Raw genomic sequence first — 10,892 nt, forward strand, 5'->3', positions numbered from 1 at the left:
CGTGGGGTGATCTTCACGGCTGCTGCCGCCGGGTGGGCTCCGGTGGGCACGCTCGAGCCTCCAGGCAAGGGGCGAGCTCCGCTCTGTTCGCCGCCGAGGTGGGCACTCGGTGGGCGTTCTCACTTGCGCTTCGGCCGCCGAGGTGGGCACTCGGTAGGCGCTTTTAGCTCCACGCTCCAGCCCCACACGCAGGGCGAGCTTCAGGCCAGTTGCCGCCGGGGTAAGCTCCCGGTGGGCACTTCTGTTCCTCTCTAGGACTCACGCTTCAGGGGGTGAAATTTGAATACCTTCTTGGCGCGCGATCGCGCTAGCTCCACAACCACGGAGCTTCAGGAGCGCTTTCACTCGGCGCTCTTTCTTCTGGCGCTTCGGCGCTTTCACATTGCGCTTTCTTCTTCTCTCGGCTCTTCCCGCTTCCAGGGTCTGCTGGGTCACTCCTAGGCTTCTCCCATAATGCCTCAGGGTCGCAGTTGCAGCGGAGCTCTGGACGCTCCACGCCGCGGGGACGGGGCTCGTGTGGGTGGGCTTGCTGCTGGATCCCACCCTCGTCGCCAGCTGTCGTGTCCAACATCAATCATACACGGACACCGACTTATCTCTTAGCTCTTTATTAGCACGTGTCTTCAGTTCCCCGTCCCTACTCTAACTGACCCCTTCCTATGTCCGCTCCTCCTCTTCCTCTGGCCCCCTAGCTCCGCCCACTCCCAACTACTGGTGTGCTGACTTCACAACACCCCTCCTGTTGACACATGACTACTGCTGCCCCCTCCCGTTCAAACATTACCACCCATTCACACACTCCTCATACCCCCCTGCTGACACATGATCTCCTGCTGCTCTTCCCATTTACACATTATATGATGCTGCCCCCTCCCATTCAAATACTACCGCCCATTCATACACTGCCCAGACCCACAGCTGGTGACACATGATGTACCGCTGATCCTACCATTCACATATTACCACCCATTCATACACTCCACAGACCCCCTCTGACAGATGATTTACTACTGCCTCCTTCCATTCCCTGTGACAGCAGAAGGGGTCTGTAGAGTGCTACAGACCCCCTCCTGCTGACACATGATCTACTGCTTCCCCTTCCAGTCGTACACTCCAAAGACCCCATCCTGCTGACACATGACTGCTGCTGCCCCCTCCCATTCACACATTACCACCCATTCATACACTCCACAGACACCTGCTGCGGACACATGATCTACTGCAGCCCCCTCCCATTCACACATTACCACCCATTCATACACTCCACAGACCCCCTCTGACACATGATATACTGCTGCCCTTCCCATTCACACATTATATAATGCTGCCCCCTCCCATTCAAAAACGACCACCCATTCATACACTCCACAGACCCCTATTGCTGACACAAGATCTACTGCCTCCCCCTCCCATTCACACATTACCACCCATTCATACACTCCACAGACCCCGTCTGACACATGATTTACTACTGCCCTCCATCACACATTACCGCCCATTCATACACTCTACAGACCCACAGTTGCTGACACATGACGTACTGCTGCCCCAACCATTTATACACTCCACAGACCCCCTCCTGCTGACACAAGATCTACTGTCGACCCTACCATTCACACATCACGGCCATTCATACACTCCACAGACCCTGTCTGACACATGATCTACTGACGTCCTCTCCCATTCACACATTACCACCCATTCATACACTCCACAGACCCTGTCTGACACATGATCTACTGACGTCCTCTCCCATTCACACATTACCACCCATTCATACACTCCACAGACCCCGTCTGACACATGATTTACTACTGCCCTCCATCACACATTACCGCCCATTCATACACTCTACAGACCCACAGTTGCTGACACATGACGTACTGCTGCCCCAACCATTCATACACTCCACAGACCCCCTCCTGCTGACACAAGATCTACTGTCGACCCTACCATTCACACATCACGGCCATTCATACACTCCACAGACCCTGTCTGACACATGATCTACTGACGTCCTCTCCCATTCACACATTACCACCCATTCATACACTCCACAGACCCCGTCTGACACATGATTTACTACTGCCCTCCATCACACATTACCGCCCATTCATACACTCTACAGACCCACAGTTGCTGACACATGACGTACTGCTGCCCCAACCATTCATACACTCCACAGACCCCCTCCTGCTGACACAAGATCTACTGTCGACCCTACCATTCACACATCACGGCCATTCATACACTCCACAGACCCTGTCTGACACATGATCTACTGACGTCCTCTCCCATTCACACATTACCACCCATTCATACACTCCACAGACCCTGTCTGACACATGATCTACTGACGTCCTCTCCCATTCACACATTACCACCCATTCATACACTCTACAGACTCCCTATGACACATGATTTACAGCTGCCCTCCATTACACATTACCACCCTTTCATACACTCCACAGTCCCCCTCCTGCTGACATATGATCTACTGCTGCCCCCTCCCATTCACATACTACTACCCATTCATACACTCCACAGACCCCCTCCTGCTGACACATGATCTACTGCTGCACCTACCATTCACACATTACTGCTCATTCATACACTCTACAGACCCCCTCCTACTGACACATAATCTATTGCTACCCCCTCCCATTCACACAGTGCCACCCATTCATAAACTCTACAGACCCCTCCTGTTGACACATGATCACGCCTGCTGACACATGATCTACTTCTGCCCCCAATTCACACACTCCACAGACCCCTCCTGCTGACACATGATCTACTGCTGCCCCCTTTGATTCACATATTACCGCCCGTTCATATACTCTCCAGACCCCTCCTGCTGACACATAATCTATTGCTACCCCCTCCCATTCACACAGTGCCACCCATTCATAAACTCTACAGACCCCTCCTGTTGACACATGATCACGCCTGCTGACACATGATCTACTTCTGCCCCCAATTCACACACTCCACAGACCCCTCCTGCTGACACATGATCTACTGCTCGCCCCTCCCATTTACACAGAACTGCTCATTCATTCACTCCACAGATCCCCTACTGCTGACACATTATCTACTGCTGCTACCCTCCCATTCACACATTACTGCCCATTTATACACTCTACAGACCCCCTCCTGTTGACACATGATCTACTGCTGCCCCCTCCTATTTACACATTACTGCCCATTCATACACTCCACAGACCCCCTACTGTTAGCACATTATCTACTGCTGCTACCCTCCCATTCACACATTACTGCCCATTTATACACTCTACAGATCCCCCTCCTGTTGACACATGATCTACTGCTGCCCCCTCCTATTTACACATTACTGCCCATTCATACACTCCACAGAACCCCCTACTGTTGGCACATTATCTACTGCTGCTACCCTCCCATTCACACATTACTGCCCATTTATACACTCTACAGACCCCCTCCTGCTGACACATGATCTACTGCTGCCCCCTCCTATTTACACATTACTGCCCATTCATACACTCCACAGACCCCCTACTGTTGGCACATTATCTACTGCTGCCAGCCTCCAATTCACGCAGTACCGCCCATTCACACACTCTACAGTCCCCCTCCAGCTGACACATTATCTACTACTGCCCCCTCCCATTCACATATTATCTCACATTCCCACACTTTCTACAGACCTCCTCCTTCTGACACATTACCGCCCATTCACACACTTTCTGCACACCCCTCCTGCTGACACATTACCTACTGCTACCTCTTTCCATTCACACATAACCTCCCATTCATGCACTCTACAGACCCCCCTCCTGCTGACACGGTCTACTGCTGTCCCCTCTCATTGACATCTCACCGCCCATTCATGCACTCTGACACATGATCTACTGCTACCCGCTCCCGCTCACATATTACTACCTATTCATACACTCTACAGACCCCCTCCTGCTGACACATTAGCTACTTCTGGCCCTCCCAGTCACATATGACAAGTCCATTCATGCACTCCACAGACCCCCCTACTGCTGACACATTAGCTACTACTGCTACCCTCCCATTCACACATTACTGCCCATTCATACACTCCACAGACCCCCTCCTGCTGACGCATGATCTACTGCTGCTACCCTCCCATTCACACATTACTGCCCATTTATACACTCTACAGACCCCCCTACTGTTGGCACATTATCTACTGCTGCTACCCTCCCATTCACACATTACTGCCCATTTATACACTCTACAGACCCCCTCCTGTTGACACATGATCTACTGCAGCCCCCTCCTATTTACACATTACTGCCCATTCATACACTCCACAGACCCCCCTACTGTTGGCACATTATCTACTGCTGCCAGCCTCCAATTCACGCAGTACCGCCCATTCACACACTCTACAGCCCCCTCCTGCTGACACATTATCTACTACTGCCCCCTCCCATTCACATATTATCTCACATTCCCACACTTTCTACAGACCCCCTCCTGTTGACACATGATCTACTGCTGCCCCCTCCTATTTACACATTACTGCCCATTCATACACTCCACAGACCCCCCTACTGCTGACACATGATCTACTGCTGCTACCCTCCCATTCACACATTACTGCCCATTTATACACTCTACAGACCCCCTCCTGTTGGCAAATGATCTACTGGTGCCCCCTCCTATTTACACATTACTGCCCATTCATACACTCTACAGACCCCCCTACTGTTGGCACATTATCTACTGCTGCTACCCTCCCATTCACACATTACTGCCCATTTATACACTCTACAGACCCCCTCCTGTTGACACATGATCTACTGCAGCCCCCTCCTATGTACACATTACTGCCCATTCATACACTCCACAGACCCCCCCTACTGTTGGCACATTATCTACTGCTGCTACCCTCCCATTCACACATTACTGCCCATTTATACACTCTACAGACCCCCTCCTGTTGACACATGATCTACTGCAGCCCCCTCCTATTTACACATTACTGCCCATTCATACACTTCACAGACCCCCCTACTGTTGGCACATTATCTACTGCTGCTACCCTCCCATTCACACATTACTGCCCATTTATACACTCTACAGACCCCCTCCTGTTGACACATGATCTACTGCAGCCCCCTCCTATTTACACATTACTGCCCATTCATACACTCCACAGACCCCCCTACTGTTGGCACATTATCTACTGCTGCCAGCCTCCAATTCACGCAGTACCGCCCATTCACACACTCTACAGTCCCCCTCCTGCTGACACATTATCTACTACTGCCCCCTCCCATTCACATATTATCTCACATTCCCACACTTTCTACAGACCTCCTCCTTCTGACACATTACCGCCCATTCACACACTTTCTGCACACCCCTCCTGCTGACACATTACCTACTGCTACCTCTTTCCATTCACACATAACCTCCCATTCATGCACTCTACAGACTCCCCTCCTGCTGACACGGTCTACTGCTGTCCCCTCTCATTGACATCTCAACGCCCATTCATGCACTCTGACACATGATCTACTGCTACCCGCTCCTGCTCACACATTACTGCCTATTCATACACTCTACAGACCCCCTCCTGCTGACACATTAGCTACTTCTGCCCCTCCCAGTCACATATGACAAGTCCATTCATGCACTCGACAGACACCCTCTTGCTGACACATGATCTACTGCTGCCCCCTCCCATTCACACATTACCAGCCATTCATATACTCTACAGACCCCCTCCTGATGGCACATTATCTGCTGCTGCTTCCTCCTATCCATACATTACCACCAATTCATATACTCTGCAAACTCTATCCTACTGACATAGTATCTACTGCTGCCCCTCCTATTCACTCATTTTCTACAGACCCCCTCCCAGGGGCGGCTCCTCCATAATGGAGGAGGAGCGTCGCCCCTCTTGTCAGAGTCATGCACAGAAAAATAAAATGATAATAAAACAATATCTATGCAGGGTAAAGCTCACCCATGAGGGTCTCAAGGCGCTGCTAAAGTATAATTTTATTTTTCTGAGTCTGGCTCTGGCATGCATGTAGGGCGGGGCTGAGTGGGGCAATAACAGGCAGGTTTGTGGGCCCTTAGAAAAGTGCATGTAAGTTTGGCTGACCTTCCTAGGCCAGCCAAACAGACATGCGCAATTCTGTTTCTCCAACCCAGCTGTGTTCCCAGCAGGGTTGGAGAAAAAGCAGCAGACTACAATGCAGTGTCTGAGCAGCAGAGCAGACCGCTTAGACCAATCCTGGTGCTGCTCTTATAGCATAAGAGCAGTGTCTGGATTGGCTGGGCAGCCTCTGCCATCCCAGAGACTTCTGGGAGAGCACAGAGGTGGCAGTCGGCGTCGGAGGCATCATCAAAAGGTAAGCTTTTGAAAATTATTTTCCCATCCCTAGGGCATACTGTCGCTCTTCCCCTGATACACTGTCTACTAACTCCCCTCACCATTCACACACCACCTCCCATTCACACACAGACAACAGCCCCCCTCAATCTGACATATTATCTAGTGGCCCTCCCATATACACACACTACCTCCCATTCATTCACCCACTCTCTATAGCCCCCCTCCAACTGGGACATTATCTACTGCCCCTCCCATTCACACATTACCCCCCATTCACCCACTCTCTACAGCACCCCTCACTTGATCTACAGTTGCATCTTCACTATTCACATTTTACATTCTCTATCACACACACTCTACAGACCACCTCTGTAGGAAGTTGGCTCTATAAGTACTATACCAAAATGAGGTATTGTGTTCACAGAGCCCAGGGAGGCCCCAGAGGTATAGCAGAGACTAAATTATGTAAGTACTAACAGCTCTCTTTGTACTAGTGTGGGTGAGCAGTTCGGCTTATCCAGTGGGTGTGTTAAGCATTTATTATTGTATTTACTCAATCAAGGACTGATTCACCCACTCGGAGACAGAATCCAGACCAATTAAGTGAGTATAAAAAAAGTATACTCATGGTTTATTTTAGAACCAAGCAGGACTTGGCACAGGTAAGTGAAATAGACTTTCAAAATGCAAGACAGTTCAAGGTAATGATTGAAATTGCAATTGTTACAGGTTGGTGATTGTTTTGAAAACAGTTTAAGTTACACAGTAATTACTTTTCGGTATTTTGAGTTACTTTGGATTACTTGAGGTACTGGGGGTGGTAGGCCTAGATACCAGATCTTAGGATCTCTACATACAAGGTAAGTACAACTTTTTCTACTTTGCAATTGAGTTAACTTTTCTCCATACATTAACAGTTCCACACTTTGAAAATGTTTAGGCCCAAAATCTTATTAACATAGGTTCCTATGGGATAAAAATGGTTATCGATTTTGAAGGTTAGTACTCGACTTACAAGGGTGAGTTTTGGGGGTTAGGACCAAGGTTCCTCAAGGTCTAGATGGGCACTCAAGTTGCACCACCAGCTGCACTGGGGCGGCCGTATGCAGAGTGCAGGGGCCCAATGTTACCCAATGGGGCTAAGAGGGCCTTTGAGTAGGGACTGCTGATGAGCAGGCCACTCGGTGTGGGAGCAAAACTCCTAGGGTTAAGGTCAGCATTGCAGGGGCAACGGATCAGCACAGGAGCTGCACCACCAGCTGGGGCTGTGGAGGTGCACAGTGCAAAACAAACTTCAGTACCCTGTATGTCCTAACGGAGACCTTCGGTTTCATAAAGATGCTGCAGGGTCGGGTAGGGATGTTTCCTGAAGGAAACCATCAGCTGGAGAGGTAAGTTGTGATCTTGGGGGATGCCTGCACACCGTCGGTTGGGCCACCCAAGGCCGCAGGGCGTCAGGTGCAGGGGTGTCTTCTGGTGTCGGGTTTTCTTACCAGCACCAGTCGCAGTCGGGAGGACCCTTCAGGTTGAGGGTGCAGGCGTAAGCTTGGGCTTGAGGGAGGTCAGGGATCACCAGATCCCAGGTCAGGATCACTGGGGAGACCTCCTTGGGTGTCGTAATTTAGCAGCGATTAGATTAAGCATTGGTAGAAGACATCCTCTATTTAGAGACTATCTTGTCCGTTTTATGAAATCCATTTTGTATTTCTGGCAGCCATTTTGTTTGCCATGTGCTCTGTCCTACCTTCCTGTTCACTGCTCTTGAAATCTGCCTAGAGACTAGATATATTTATCCTCCTCTGCTTTGCACATGCCCAGTAAAGCTTACAGCTGTCCCTAACTTGTAACTGTCAGGATGTGTCCACCAGAATTAGCTTACTGCCAGCCCTTCCCACTTGTTGCTAGCACACTCTCTGTATGACCTTGTATGTATTTGAAACCAGTATTCTATACCTTGTACCGCCATCTTTTGAGCCCCTGTGTGGGTATAAAAGGACCAGGGGCCCGATGTAGGTAAAATAGATTTACCGATTTTTAATTACCGAATTTTACCGATTCGGTAATTAAAAATCGGTAAATCTAAGGGGTGGATATGTAGGTATTTCCAGATGTGGAAATACCGAATCTGTAACATTCGGTATTTACCGATTCTGTAAATACAGAATCGGTATTTCCCATTGATTCCTATGGGCTTTGAAGCCCATAGGAATCAATGGGAAATACCGATTCTGTATTTACAGAATCGATAAATACCGAACTTTGCAAGGGTGCAGGGGGTGTCACTTTGACACCCTCTGGCACCCCACAAATAGGCATGTGTGCCATGTGGCACACAGACATGCCCTAAGGGCATGTCTGTCTGTCACATGGCTAGGTGTGCATGCACACAAGTGCATGCACACCTGAATTCGGTATTTTACCACACAATAGGATTGTGTGGTAAAATACCGATTTTGTAGGGCCTTTGGGACTCAGAAGAGTCCCACCTACATCTGAGATTTACTGAATCGGTAAAAATACCGATTCGGTATTTTACAGAATCGGTAAATTTACCGATTCTGTAAAATTGTGCCCCTACATGCCAATTCTTGAATACCGGTCGGTAACGGCCGAAAATACCGATTTTTGGCCGTTACCGACCGACCTACATCTGGCCCCAGGCTCCTTCCAGTCAGTGTGCTACTTCATAAACTACCGAAAGGTGTTGTGCGAATGTAGTTCCACCTCATGAGGTTTAATAAACTTTGTCTTTTCTATTCCAGTTTCTGTGCCAACTTCTTCCTATTGGTCTAACGACTCTGTGCAGAGAAGGGTGAATCCCTTGCACTGGTAGGCCTTGCTGAGGCTCACCACCACAGGGGTGTTGGGCTATTCGAACTCACGCCATGGGCGTTGGGTGTTCGGGGGAGTCAGAGTCTGTAGGAAGGTCACAGGGCAGGTCGTCCGGGCTTTGGGGGTTGCTGGCGGCTGGGCTTGTCAGGTCATAGACAGAACAGGCCGGTAGGGCTGGGGCCAAAGCAGTTGGTGTCCTCTTCTTCCTTGGTCAGCACAGCTCTTCGGTTCTTCTTCTCTCTTCCTCGAATCTGAGGAGGCAAGGTACAGTGTTGCCCCAACTACTACATTTTGGGGAGTTAGAGGGGTGTGCAGGTCGGGACCAATGGGTCCTTCCTTGGGGTGGGTACTCCTCCTATTGTGCCACCCCCCGTGGGAGGGGGCATGAACCTCTTCCTAATTGGCTGAGTCCCCTGATCTTCAAGATGGAGAGGGCTGAGATATGTGCTACACCTCGCCTCCCACCTGAGTGTTGGGTTTGGCAAAGGTGGGCACACTTCTCTTCCTAGCTTGGTTTTCCCGCCTATTCTCCCACCCAAACTGGGGACCAGAACCGGTGGCAGTCAGTTGCTGGGGACAGCAAAAGACAGGGACAGCATCCAAAGGAGGCAGGCCTCTGGAGTTTTCCCACTGGTGGACCCAGCCCATCCTGGGGGAGGAGACATGACACCTCTGCCCAAGATGGGCTCTGTTTCTGGACCCAGAGAGAGGAGGCTCTCTACCGAAGGGTCCAGAAACCTGTGGCAGACAGCCATTCAGGAACCACACTAGTGCTAGCTGATTTTCAGGGGGCATCTCTAAGATACCCTCTGAGTGCATTTTGCATTAAATCCCACACTGGTATCAGTGTGGGTTTAATGTGCTGAGAAGTTTGCTACCAAACTTCCCAGTTTTTAGTAAAGCCATTATGGAGCTGGGTAGTTTGTAATGACCAACTCCCAGATCATATACTCTCTTTATGGCTTCACCACACTTACAATGTCTAAGAATGGACTTAGACACTGTAAGGGTACAGGGCTCATGCTACTGTACCCACACCTTAGGGCTAGTGCACCCTGCTAGAGGGGTGACTTACTTGGGCCCCAGACAGCAGATTGCAGTCATGGCACACATGGATGTGTCTTAGGGGGCCAAGTACCAATAGGCAGCTTGGACAAGGCGTGCACAGCTTTCAGACAATGTTTCAACGTTTAAACAATATTATACAAAATGATATTTTTCAGTATATCACATTTATTTTATCCTGTGTCATGCACGCACCTGTTGTCTCGAGAGTGTCCTGGAGATCTGATGCCAAGCTCCCTGCTTCACCCCTATCACCCACGGGAGTCAGGACAGAACACTAACCCCCAAGTAGTGAACAGGGGGAAACAGGGAAACAGGGGAACAAAACAAGGATAGAAGGGGATGAACACAGCTTTCCTCAGGCTTCACAAAGGATAGGGTTACTTCCTGGTCTTTTCTATATCTGGGGCTGTAGCAAAAGAAAACAAGATTTATATGAGACAACACTTCCCACTACTACTCTACATGTGTGTATCATTAGGGGACTCAAATACCTGAAAAACACTGAGGAGAAGCAGGACTTGCCAGGAAATAATAATACCACAGAACGAGGTATCACACCAGATAGATTAATACTGTAAACAAAACAATACCCATTAAAGTTTAGAACCACTTCAGAGGATATTCG

This window comes from Lissotriton vulgaris, chromosome 1_1 (genome assembly GCF_964263255.1).
Source record: "Lissotriton vulgaris chromosome 1_1, aLisVul1.2, whole genome shotgun sequence".
NCBI lineage: Eukaryota > Metazoa > Chordata > Amphibia > Caudata > Salamandridae > Lissotriton > Lissotriton vulgaris.